Source organism: Mesoplodon mirus (genome assembly GCF_964341445.2).
Source record: "Mesoplodon mirus genome assembly, chromosome: 1".
Classification (NCBI taxonomy): domain Eukaryota; kingdom Metazoa; phylum Chordata; class Mammalia; order Artiodactyla; family Ziphiidae; genus Mesoplodon; species Mesoplodon mirus.
This window is the reverse complement of record NC_138976.1, coordinates 10,900,098-10,911,918: the sequence shown is the minus strand read 5'-3', so window position 1 is coordinate 10,911,918 and position 11,821 is coordinate 10,900,098. Positions and strand designations below refer to the sequence as shown.

General features: G+C 51.6%; 1 long non-coding RNA gene across 2 annotated transcripts; it reads right to left on the bottom strand.

Annotated features, from left to right (window-relative positions):
* Positions 1 to 3,111: 3,111 nt before the first annotated feature.
* LOC309804448 lies at positions 3,112 to 10,288 on the bottom strand. 2 transcript variants are annotated; one of them, XR_014294121.1, is made up of 5 exons: positions 10,203 to 10,288; positions 4,202 to 4,417; positions 3,480 to 3,592; positions 3,322 to 3,383; positions 3,112 to 3,197 (listed from the first exon to the last, which is right to left on the bottom strand). It is a non-coding gene; the product is annotated as an uncharacterized lncRNA (long non-coding RNA). The 2 variants fall into 2 exon arrangements; XR_014294122.1 differs by having other exon boundaries at positions 4,316 to 4,417.
* Positions 10,289 to 11,821: the final 1,533 nt, after the last annotated feature.

Below are 11,821 nucleotides of genomic sequence, written 5' to 3'. Positions count from 1 at the left end.
TAATTAAGGTTACTAATCAGCTGACATTAAAATAAGGTTACACTGGATTATCTAGGTGGCCCAGTATAATCAAACAAGCCCTTAGAAGCAGTAGAGGAAGGCAGAAGAAGAGGACAAAGAAATGTGGCAGAAAGGGAAGTTGGAGAGACATGAAGCAGGAGGGGGATTTGACCTGCCTCGCTGGAGGAGGCTACATGAAAAGCGTGAAGAGAAATGCAGGCAGCCTGTAAGACAAGGACCAGCCCCTGAATGACAGCCAGCAAGGACACGGGGACCTCAGTCCCACAACCATAGGAACAGAATCTGGCCAACAGCCCGAATGGGCTTACAAACAGTATACCCTCGGCACCTCCAGAAAGGTAGGCAACCCTGCCGACACCTTGATTTCACCCTTCTGAGACCCAGAGCAGAGGAACTAACGGAGCCAACCTGATTTCTGATCTACAGAATTGTGAGCTGATTGATTTGTGTTGCTTCAAGCTGCTAAATTTGTGGTAATTTGCCATGACTATAATAGAAAACAAATACACCACCCATGGAGAATGGGGCGGAGCCAGCCCCTCCCAACACCACAGGGACTGATCATAGAAGGTGGGCTCCCCAGATCGGGTGCTGGTCCCAGAAGTGGGGGGCCTGGGCAGAGTTGACCACAGTGTCCAAGCTGAAAATTGATTCTCCATTGCCCAGCACCCAGGCACCACCAAGGTGAGGGTCCCACCCCAAGTTTCAGACCAACTTAGGTGAGGGGCCTTAGCCCCTCTGCTTGTGCCCATGGCCAGAGCCCCCTACGACAAAGTGGCAGTTGTTTTCTCTGTTCCAGGAATTTCTCCAGCTCTCTCTCCACTCTTCTCTCTATTTGGGGGCTTCTTCAGTTTCCACCCCACTACTCAGGTGTCCAGAAAACTCCCCCAAGCCTGGCCAGACTCCCAGGTCAGACTTGGAGTAAGTTCCATGTAAACCCCCAGCAATCGTGGAGTAGAATCCCTGGAGCTGGACAGGAGGAAGAGCAGAGCCTTCAGGCCGCCAGGCTGCTGGGCAGGGCTCCCTGCCTGGCACTGGGCAGGTATTATCACAATTAGTCCTTGTCACGGCTCCACCTGGTGGGCAATAGGATCCTCATTTCTTGGAAGGAAAAAACAAGGCTCAAAGAAGGCGCAAATCCTTGTCCAAGGTCAGTCAGCACACTTTTCCAGTTACAAGTGACAGAAGCCTAATTCAACCTGGCTGGAGAAAAGGAAGCATGTGCTGATCCATGCAACCTGGAGGTCGAGGGGTGGGGCTGGCTTCAGGCACCCTTCTGCTCGGGGACTCAGTGAGGTCCTCATCTCCCCCTGCCTCTCTGTACCTGCATCTCTTCCTGTCTCTCCCTCTTTTTCTCTCTCCCTCTGCCCACCGCACTCTGGTTCTCCCTCACTCTGTCTCCTACTTCATGAGTGCCCTCCTCGCAGCTGGCTTTATTCCCTCCCACTGCATATAGATAGGACAGAAAATGTAGCCTGTGGCAGAAACAGAAGCTTGGTCTTATCTGAAGCAGCAAAGTGCCCAGGTGATAAATGAGCTTTCTCGAACTCCCTTGCAACCAGTGACATGTAAATAGAAATATTCTATAGTAATTCTGGGAAGCTTGACTATAGGGAGGCAAGCTGACTCAGCTGAAAGGAGCACCTCTTTTACCCTTCTCCCCTTTCTGCCTTCCTGTTGCCTAGAACTATGTGTGTAATGGCAGGAGCTCTGGCCACCATTTGGGGCCATAGGGTGAGGCTGGATGCCAGTGCCAGTCATATGAGCCCTGAACTGGCCACCATCAGACTTCTTTTACATGCAAAAAAAAACCCCCAAACTATTGCATGTTTAACCCACTTTTATTTGGAGTTTTTGTTATATGCAGCCAAACTTAACCCCATGATACGTGACCACCTATCACATCTATCCAACTCAGAAACTCCAGAGTCAGGACCCCTGCTCTTCTCACTCACAAGGCATCTAGTGAACTCTGAATGGCACAGCTAGGGTCACATAGTTATGACTAGAGGAATGGCCAAACCATGTCCCAGGCCCACTCTTGGTGTGCTTAATGTTGCTTGTTAGTTTGCTTTTGAGGACAGCCAGAGTAGAATCACATGAATGGTGGGGGAGGAGCATTCCCCAAAAGAAGTGGGTGTGCTAGGCACCTAGGAAGTGACAGATGTCCTCTACAGCTAGTGTGTGGTGAACCCCAGTTTGCCTGACTCCCAGCTGGGCACTCTCCACTCTACTCTGCAGGATTTCAGTCTTAACAGAAGGGGCTTCCCTGTCTGACCTCTCAGGAGCAGGACCATGCAGGAGCCCACTGGGGTCAGTCTGACCTCTCTCAAGAAAGTCCATCTGGAGGCCAGCGTGTGGGGTCAAGAGGGAGATGAGTGTGAGTGTTAGAGTCACACAGAGCTGAGGTCAAAGCCCATCTCAGCTACTCCAGCTGTGTGCCCTCGGGTAAGTTGCTTTACCTCTCTGAGCCTCCCTGCTAATTCCCCCATTTCTGTCTCTAGTCCTGTCTTCACTCCCTCCCTCCCAGTCCTGCACACCTAGAATTCCCTCTTCTTCCTCTCACCTCGTCTACCCATCCTCCTCCAAGAGGCCCACCTCCACAGCTCCTACCACACCCAGCCAGAGACTCAGCCTGGGACATGCTGGCACAGCCTCCTTGATGCCGGCATATTCTAATGTGGCCTAAGGAACAATTCAACTTTCAGAGTTTCCAAATTACCAAACATGCAAAACAAACAACCTCCACCCAGGCCAGAGCCCTGCCCCTGCACTACTGACCCCCCAACCCAGGGACAGAGGTGGGAATCCCAGGTGGGCCGTGGGCTCAACCACCACCCCTGTTCCCACTCGGGGACAGGGAGGCGGCAGTGTCCAAAAGTCCTGGTTCTCTGTCCCCGGCTCTGGCTGCCTTGAACACTGTGCTCTATTCTCTTAAGGGTGCAGGCAAACTAAAATGACCTCCTGGGGAGGCAGGTCTTAGAGACTAAGCCCGGCAAAAAGGTCAACATTAATTTTTAAATTATTGTCATTATTTTCATTTTTATTATTGAAACATTTCTTGTTATTTTCATTATTAAAGCACTACGTGCACAGAAAAACAATAAATGAATGAACTAAAAATGTAAGTCTCTTGTAATTGGAGTCGCAGTCAGAAACATCTCTTGCGCACATTCCTTGATTAAAAAATAAAGGAGGAAAACAGAAACATAAACAAACGTGATTCCTCACTTTGTCCTTTGGAGGCAGCTGTTTCTGGGCAGCTTTGCTGCTGTGCTCTCCCCGAGGCCAGAGACTCACCTATCCTCGTGCTGCAGGGACCGGCTGGGGTTCACATCTGTCCTGGACACCCAGCACAGGGCCTGGTGTAGAGTAGGGTTCAGTGTGTTTGTTGGCAGCAGGGTAGGAGAGAGGGATAGAGAGGATAGAGAAGGGAGGGAGGGAGACCCCCCACTTACTTGTGAAAACAGGGACGTACAAAATCCTGTGGGGATCCAGGGAGAACAACTCACTCTGCCCGGAGGGGTGGGGAAGCAGCCAGTGACACTGAGTCTTGAAGCACGACTAGGAACTTTCCAGAATTTATAGACATCCACCAGGCAAAGAAACAAAGAGAAGGCAGGGTGAGTGCAAAGGCATGCAGACATGAGAGAACAGGCTGTCTGGGCCTTCGTGGAGAGCCTGGGACAGCCTGGAGGAGGGTTTTGGAGAAGCGAGGGGATAGGAGAGGTTGAGGACATCGGAAAGGACTTTCTGAGCGGGGCCAAGGGGTTGGGACGTTATCCTCCCGATTTCAGGGAACACGCACGGGGTGCTCGGGGAACACGCATGGGGTGCTCACTGAGCCTTGGCTGAAGCAGATTAGGAGTCCGGGACCCCAGGTCCAACCACTGGAGGGGCAGCAGCCCCCGGATCCCATCCCCTGCTGCGGCCCCCAAGCAGCTACTCCTCCCCTCCCACACTCCAGCCTGGATGTTTTTCTCTGCACTTGATGAAGTTAAAATAAGCCCTCTCTGGGGTGACTCGCAGGCATTCAAATTGGATTGGCACACAGACATCGAGCAGTTGGTGGCAGGAGCCAGGGGACCCGGAGAGCAGGTTTTCGCTGGAGGGGACATGAGCTTTATTTCCCTCTTGGTTGCTGACAAGGAAGCAGCTGTCCTTCCCTGATTATTTTTACCTCGAGTCACAGCCGCTGATGCCGAGCCTCCTCAGCGCCCATCCGTCAGCCAGGGCCAGGTGAAGAGTCCCACTCCCCGGCCCAGCTCAGCGGAGAGCCTCGAGCTCCACCTACCGCCGCCTCCACACAGGACCAAGAAACAGCCCTTTGGCTTGGATCCAGACCCTTCCATGCCAAGCTGGGGTCACCGACAGGAGGAGAGAGAGCCAGAGCAGCCTTGAAGATTTGAGACAAAAAAAGGGAAAAAAAATTTCATAACCAGTTCCCCTCCTCTAACACACTAGCTCCTTCCTTTTTGTTTTACCTCTTTTAGTTTGATGAGACTAAACCTGAATGCCACTTTACTGTTACCTAAGCACTTCGAAGTCCATCATGTCATTCCATCCCTGAAAAGCCCAACAGGTGGGGGACTTCCCTGGTGGTCTAGTGGCTAAGACTCTGAGCTCCCGATGCAGGGGGCCTGGGTTCAATCCCTGGTCAGGGAACTAGACCCCACATGTCACAACTAAGAGTTCACATGCTGCAGCTAAAAGAGCCTGCAACTAAGACCCGTACAGCCAAATAAATAAATAAGACTTTTTTTCAAAAAAAAAGAAAAGCCCAACAGGTGGGTGTCATTAGATCCATCTTACAGCTGAGGAAACTGAGGCTCACAGGGGAAGTGGCTTGCCTGAAATCACACAATAACAGAGTGGGAGAAATAGGATTGGAACCCCAGTCTGTCCAACTTCAAATCTTATACACCATCCACTGTATTTTCAAGTCTTTGTCCATGTATCAGCTAGTAACACTCTCAGCAGCAGCTAACAATACTTTAAATAAAATGGGGGGTTATTTTCATTGGATACCAAAAGACTGGCAGCAGGTTGTTTCCAGGTTGGGAGGCAGCACAATGATGTCATGGACACAGGGTCTTTCAATCTTGCTGCTCCATCATCCTTGATAGGTTGCCTTTTAACATGCTTGCTGCCTCATTGTCACAAGGAGGCTGCTGCAACTCCAGACACCTTGCCTAAATTCAAGGCATAATGAGGATAGAGGGAGGGGATGTTGAAAGCTGTGAGAATCCCATTTATCAGTAAAGCAACATATTTCCCTGAATTCCTCCGGGAGACTTTGGTTTATATCTTACTGGTAACATGGCTACCACAGCTCAAGTGAAGCTGAGAAAGCAAGTATTTTGAGGACAAAGGAGAAGGACAAAGGAACAAATGTTGTGTTGGTCACCAACAGAATCTGCCACAGTCTACATATAGTTGTACGTAGTTACAATTATATCACACACGCTTTTTGCTTCCTACTTTTTTCTTTTACTGTTAGGTCATTTGCGGTTTCCTTATCACTATGTTGTTTTTATAATTCTCATTTTTAATGGTTTAATAGTATTTCTTCAAGTGGATAAGCCATAATGTATTTATTGGACATAGTAAGCTTCCAATGTTTTCAATATTATGTATAATATTTTGATGAACATCTTCATGTTCATTTAGGTGGGTGCCTCCCAAACATAAATCCCATACAGTGGAATTACTTGAATCAAAGATGTTAACATTTTTGGTTAATATATTACTCTTTATTTCTGCTCTTATATATTGCTTTATTGATTTCCAAGAGGATTATGCTATTTTATATTATGTCACGGTACCTGGATGTATCGATTTTACCATAACTGCACCTGCACAAAGTATATTACCACTTTTTAAAGGTTTTTACCAAAATTGGTATCCTAAAATGATATCTTAAAGCTACTACTGTTTCTATTCCTTTGATTACAACTGAGGAGGAACACTTTTCCCCATGTATTTTCACTTTGTATTTCCTCTTTGGTGAAGTATATGTTCATTTCTTTATCCAGCCAATATCTGGAGTAAGAAACCCATTTTTATAGAAACCATACTGGTACTGGTATTACCTCTGGTCATATTACAACTCAACTTTCCCATCTGATCTTACAAGTTCCTGGGAGGAAGGCAAGGTGTGGAACAACGAGTCACCAATGAGGGAAATGGGCTCAAGAAGTTCATGCAGCTACTAACAGGCAGAGCCTCCATCTCCAAGCCCAGCACTTTTTCTTGTACAGTATTGCTCTTTAAAAAAAAAAAATAACAACTTTATTGAGATATAATTCACATAGCATACAATTCACTCATTTAAAGTACCCAACACAAGGGATTTCCCTGGTGGTGCAGTGGGTAAGACTCCATGCTCCCAATGCAGGGGGCCCAGCTTTGATCCCCGGTCAGGGAACTAGATCCCATGTGCATGCCGCAACTAAGAGTTCACGTGCTGCAACTAAGAGTTCGCATGCCGCAACTAAGACCTGATGCAACCAAGTAAATAAATATTTATAAATAAATAAATAAAGCACCCAGCTTAATTGTTTTTAGCACATTCACAGAGTTGTGCAACCAGCACCGCAATCAATTTTAGAACATTTCATCGCCCCCAGGAGAAACCTTGAACATACTAGCTTTTCACCATCACATCAGGTAGAGGTAAAAATATGTTTAAGCCTGGAGAAAAGAGATGGGTGGGGTGGGCAGTTCGAAGAAAGCAGAGCAGACAGGCTGTGCCACTGGACTTGCTCCGTGACCACAGGTCACTTCTCCCCTGGCTCTGGGTTTCCTCCTAATACAAATAGAGCGCTCACTGTGTCCAGGCTCCAGGCCACGTGTGTCACAGACGTTCCTGATCGCTCTCTCTAACGTGGGGTGAGAAGCCCCACTTTACAGAAGAGGGAAGCCAAGACCAAGAGCAGAAACATGTGGCCATTCACGTCCCTATGCTGGTTGGTGGCAGAGAGGAGCCTGGAGTGGGGGGTGGGATTCGGGAGGGAGTCTGACTTCAAGCTCAAGGCCACTACATCAGCTGCCTCCGCCTCCCTGCTTCTGGACCTGCCCCAGCGACAGGTGGCGCCAGGTGGGGAGGGGGAAAGAGGGGCATCTCTCTGTGCACTGGCTGAGGAGGGCCCTAAACAGGTTGGCACTAAATAGCTGTTTCACCAATTGTGTGGCCACAATTGGTGGTGTGATTGTCAGGCCTTGGGAGCCATTAAGCCAAGTCCTCTTCCCACTGCCCCCTACACCAACCCCCCGGGCACACACTCACATGCAAACCTTAGTGTCACAAGGTGTCTGGCTAGGTGTATCTAGATCTGTGGGATCATTCCTTCAGTCCTTCAACAAACACAAAGTGCTCACTCTGCCAAGCTTTTCCCGGGTGCTGGGGGCGTAGGGGGAAGGCAGACAGTTCCCTGGCTTTTGTAGGGATCTGGGGGCTCCTGAAATAGTTTAGGATGCAGGGAAAGAATCCTAGAAGGTCTAAGTGGACACCTGAAGGATACATAAAAATGAGCCAAAAAGGACTTGGAGGTGGGGTACTCCTGCCTAGTCTTGGGGAGAGGGAATAGCATGTGCAAAGGCCCGGGGGTGAGAATGGCAAAGTGTTCAGTCTGGTCACAGGCTGGGCCACTGAGTGAAGGGGAAGAGGCACAGTGAGGGAGGAAGGAGGGCAGAGATGGGTCACGTTAGCCATGTGCCCAAGGTTGGACTTTCTCCTGGAGCATCAGGGAGCCACAGAAGGGTTTTGAGCAGGGGATGGAAATTTCAGAGAGCCTGCTCCGACTGCCCAGTGGAGAAGGGGTTGGGGCAGGTAGGAGGGGAGGCACGGCTGGTTCTGGGCCTGTCCGGGTTTCTCAGGACCCAGAGTAGGCAGGGGTCGGGAGAGGGGAAGGAACTCGGTCTGTAGAGCAGAAGCCCATCCTCCCCAGAGAAAAATGACAATAGGCCCAGGTTTTGGGGCTCCCCCAACGGCAGTACTCACACAGCTCTTCTCACAGCCACCTTCTATGTCCCTGAAAGGAAGGAGTGATTCTCCACATTTGGTGCAAGAAGACATGAAGCAGAGAGACTCGCCCAGGTCACATTAAAGTTGGTTGATGGCCAAATCCCAGTTCTGTGGGGTCTGTTGTAACCCCAAAGTGAAAACATGCCGGCTGCTGGCTTCCTCCTTCCAATATTCTTAGCCCTGGACTATGGACAGTTTGGCTGAGGGTCTGGCACAGGGCCAGGCCCCAGGAAGAAGGAAGGACCCTGGCTGTCCTCATCACCCCTGCCCACCCCCCGCCATCCCCCCCCCATCTACACGGACAATGAGCCCAAGGGCCTCAATGGCTATCATTCACCCACGGCCTCCGGGCCTTGTCTATGGAGACAAGGGGCCTGTCAGAGCCGCCTGCCCATAACGCCGATGAATGGCCCCTGGCTGCCAGTAAGATAGTACCCAGGCTCTGGGGAAGCGAGATAAGGCAGAGTCACAGCCCCAAACAGTCCCAACTGCTCAGAATCCATGGAGCACACCCACACCCTCGTAGTACTTGGCCATCTCCAGGAGTGACTCCTGGGAAATGTGACCCCAAGGAAGGGAAGGAGTGGGATGGGGGCCCCAGGGGCAGAGGTGTTGCCAAGGATGGGAAGGTCATAACTTATGTTACAGGGGAGAGATTTGGGATGGGACAGGAAGGCAAGGAGCGCCAGAAGGCATAAGAAAGTGGCTGGGAGAGTTGGGGTCGACACAAAGCCCACCCACCCACAGAGAGAAAGAGCCTGGCTTAGGAGGCAGACCTGGGATCCACCTCTTCCTTGCTGTGTGACCTTAAGTGAGTCCTGACTTCTCTCCGGCCTCAGTTTGCACAGATGTAGACCTGGGCCCCAAGAATCCCTGTCTTGAAGGAGATGGTGCAAGTGTGGAAGGGCCCACCCAGGGCCGGGCAGACCAAGGGCTCCGTCCCCCACTTTCCTTCCCGCTGGCTCCAGACTGGGCTGGGTGGGTGGGGGTGAGCAGGTCACAGACACCAGAGAGCCAAGTCCTGCGTGCATCCTGCTGGCCCAGGAACCCGGGAAATGCTCAGAGCTTTGCCCCAAATGGGGACCTCTTATATCCCAGTTTTTATTTTGAAAATTCTCAAACCTGGAGAAAAGCTGAAAGAAGAGTACACTGAACACCCATGTATCATCCACTTTGATTCCCCTCCTCTTTCTTTAAAAAAAAAAAATCAAAAGATGGTAAATTTTATGTTGTGTATTTAACCACAATTTTTAAAAATTGGAAAAAAAGAAAAAAGAAAACAATAAGCCATTGTGTTGCCGGCTGGCTATTAAGCGTAAATTAAGTTTTGACAGGAATGCTAAGTGAACTGTGTGCCAGGCACCAGGTACAAGCCATGGGCTTTGTACATATTAAGTCAAAGTCATTTAAATTGCACAGCAGCCCCATGAGTTGTGTACTATTTATCATCCACATGTTACAGACGGGGAAACAGGGGCTCAGAGAAATTATGCAAGGTGGCTCCTGTGTCAAGATGAGCTTGGATGTCTGACCTCCCTCCCCAGCAGGAATCCCTGCCACCAAGGCAGCACAGCTACCTCTGGATCCAGCTGCACACCTCCCATGCCGGGATGTGGGGGCTCCTCCCTCTGCACTGCCACCCCCCGACCCCACCCCAGAAGCCAAAATCCTACTCCCTTTCATCCAAACAGGGCCTCTCCCCCCTCACGTGTTACCTTTATTTTGGTCCCCACGGCTTGTGGGATCTTAGTTCCCCCACCAGGGATTGAACCCGGCAGTGAAAGCTCAGAGTCCTAACCACTGGACCACCAGGGAACTCCCCTCGTGTTACCTTCTGAATGACCTAGATGAAGACCCAGAGCCCGGGTTCAAGGCCGGGCTCTGCCACTGGCCAGCCGTCTAACTCGGGATGAAAGCCCTCAGTCCTCATCTGGAAAACGGGCATGACAGCCCCTCCTCACATCGGGTTGAAGGTAAAGGCGATGGGGCCTGTAGGGGACCAGCTCAGGGCACGCACGTAGCAGGCTAGATGCTGGGTGTGCCCTCCTCATCCTGGCCTGAGAAAGGACTAGGGAGTTCAAGGATCCTTGGGTTTCCACAAACTTATCTCGGATCCGAGGCTCACAAGGTGCCCCTTCTAATAGGGTGACTTTACCTGTGCGTTGTGGGGAGATGTGTGACGCAGGTCTCGTCCAGAGACTGAAGACCCCCTCCTGCCCCGCGGACTCACGTGTCTCCTGCTGGCCCGCGCCTGCCCAGTCCCTTGCGCGCTGGCGGGCTGGGGCCGAGGGGCGGGGTCTCCTAGCACCGCCCCGCACCCGTCGGTCTCACGGACAGCTGCCAGGCGGAAAGCACGCAGATGCAGCTGCCGGATTCGGTCCCTGAAACACCCCGCAGAGGTTGAGCCGATCACAGCCACCAGGCCAGGCGAAGCTGGTGAGGACTTGGGCTGTGAACAGGGGAGGGATCAGTGCGGGTGAAGGGGAGCCCTTTGCCCCGGGGCCCACCAGCCTACGAGGGATTCCCCACTGGTGCCTTGTGGAGAAGGGACGTGCAGTGGCACAACCAAACTTCGCATCTCTCTTGAATGCCAACGAGTGTTTGGCAAGGAAGGTGGGTGCCAAGGAGTCTCTGGGGGCAAATACGGGCAGATGTGAACGGAAAGCTGGGGCCGTCAGCAGTTATTGAGCCCACACTGTGCGCCCTGGACCAGCCTCTTATAATTCTCCACTGACTTGGGGTTGGGGGTGGGGCCTGGTGGACGCAAGTACTGTTTAAAACGGGAGAAAGTGACAATAAATTGGTGCTTTTCAGAGTCCAAAATATGTGAACCTCCGTGTCCTCCCGTGCTGGGATCTGTTTGATTTTCACGCTTATATAGACTTTATCTGGGAAAGGAGAAAGGGTATGAATTATCATTGGTGATGGCTCCAGACCTCCAGGTGGCATGCGGCTGAATGGTGGGACACAGCGGGGCGTTACTTTACTTCCAGTGTTTTCTGAGACCCATTTGTGCCTGGCCAGGGCTCTTGCTGGCCTGAAGCCCCCCAGGCTGCCAAGAGCAACCTCCAAATCACGTGTGATTAGGGTCTCCTCAGCTTACTACGGCGCCTGGCAATGGCAGGTCTGAAGTGAAGTTTCAGACTGAAACTTGCGATGAAGTGATCACAAGCTGATCTTGTAGGTGGTGCCTCTGAGGGAGTGGGAGGCCAGTCTAGGCAGGAGGGACAGCATGGCCAAAGGTCTGGACAAGGGATGCTGCCGGGGGAAATGGGAGCAGCTTAGGGAGCAAGGGAAAAGGTGGCTGCATGAGGGAATGGTGGCACTGGTGAGGCCAGAGAGCTCAGCAGAGGCCTGATAGAGCAGAACCTTGAATGCCAGACTGAGAAGCCCAAAGGACATGAGGAAGCCTACAGGGCCCAGAGCTCGCTCTCCCTCCCTCCCCTCGCACTCCAGGAGACCCTGCACTTTGTTTCCACCACTCTCTGGCCCGTGGACAGCTGCTGCCCTCCTCCCCACCCCCAAGCCCCTGTCAGCTCACCAGGGCTACAGTGTTTCCCATCTGCGGTCTTGAAGAGGCTCCTGGAGACCATCCCTTTGTGCAGTAAATGTCATCCCCACTGGGTGGGCCATCCCATCCTGGGCTTCCAGCCCAGTGGGGTCTGGGAGCCAAACAAGGGGCGAGATGACCGAGTGGGTAGCATAGCAAGCCAGGCAGGACAGTGAGCTGCTTTCCTGTGCTTTTTTCCTTCCCCAGCCCCCACTGGCCACGCC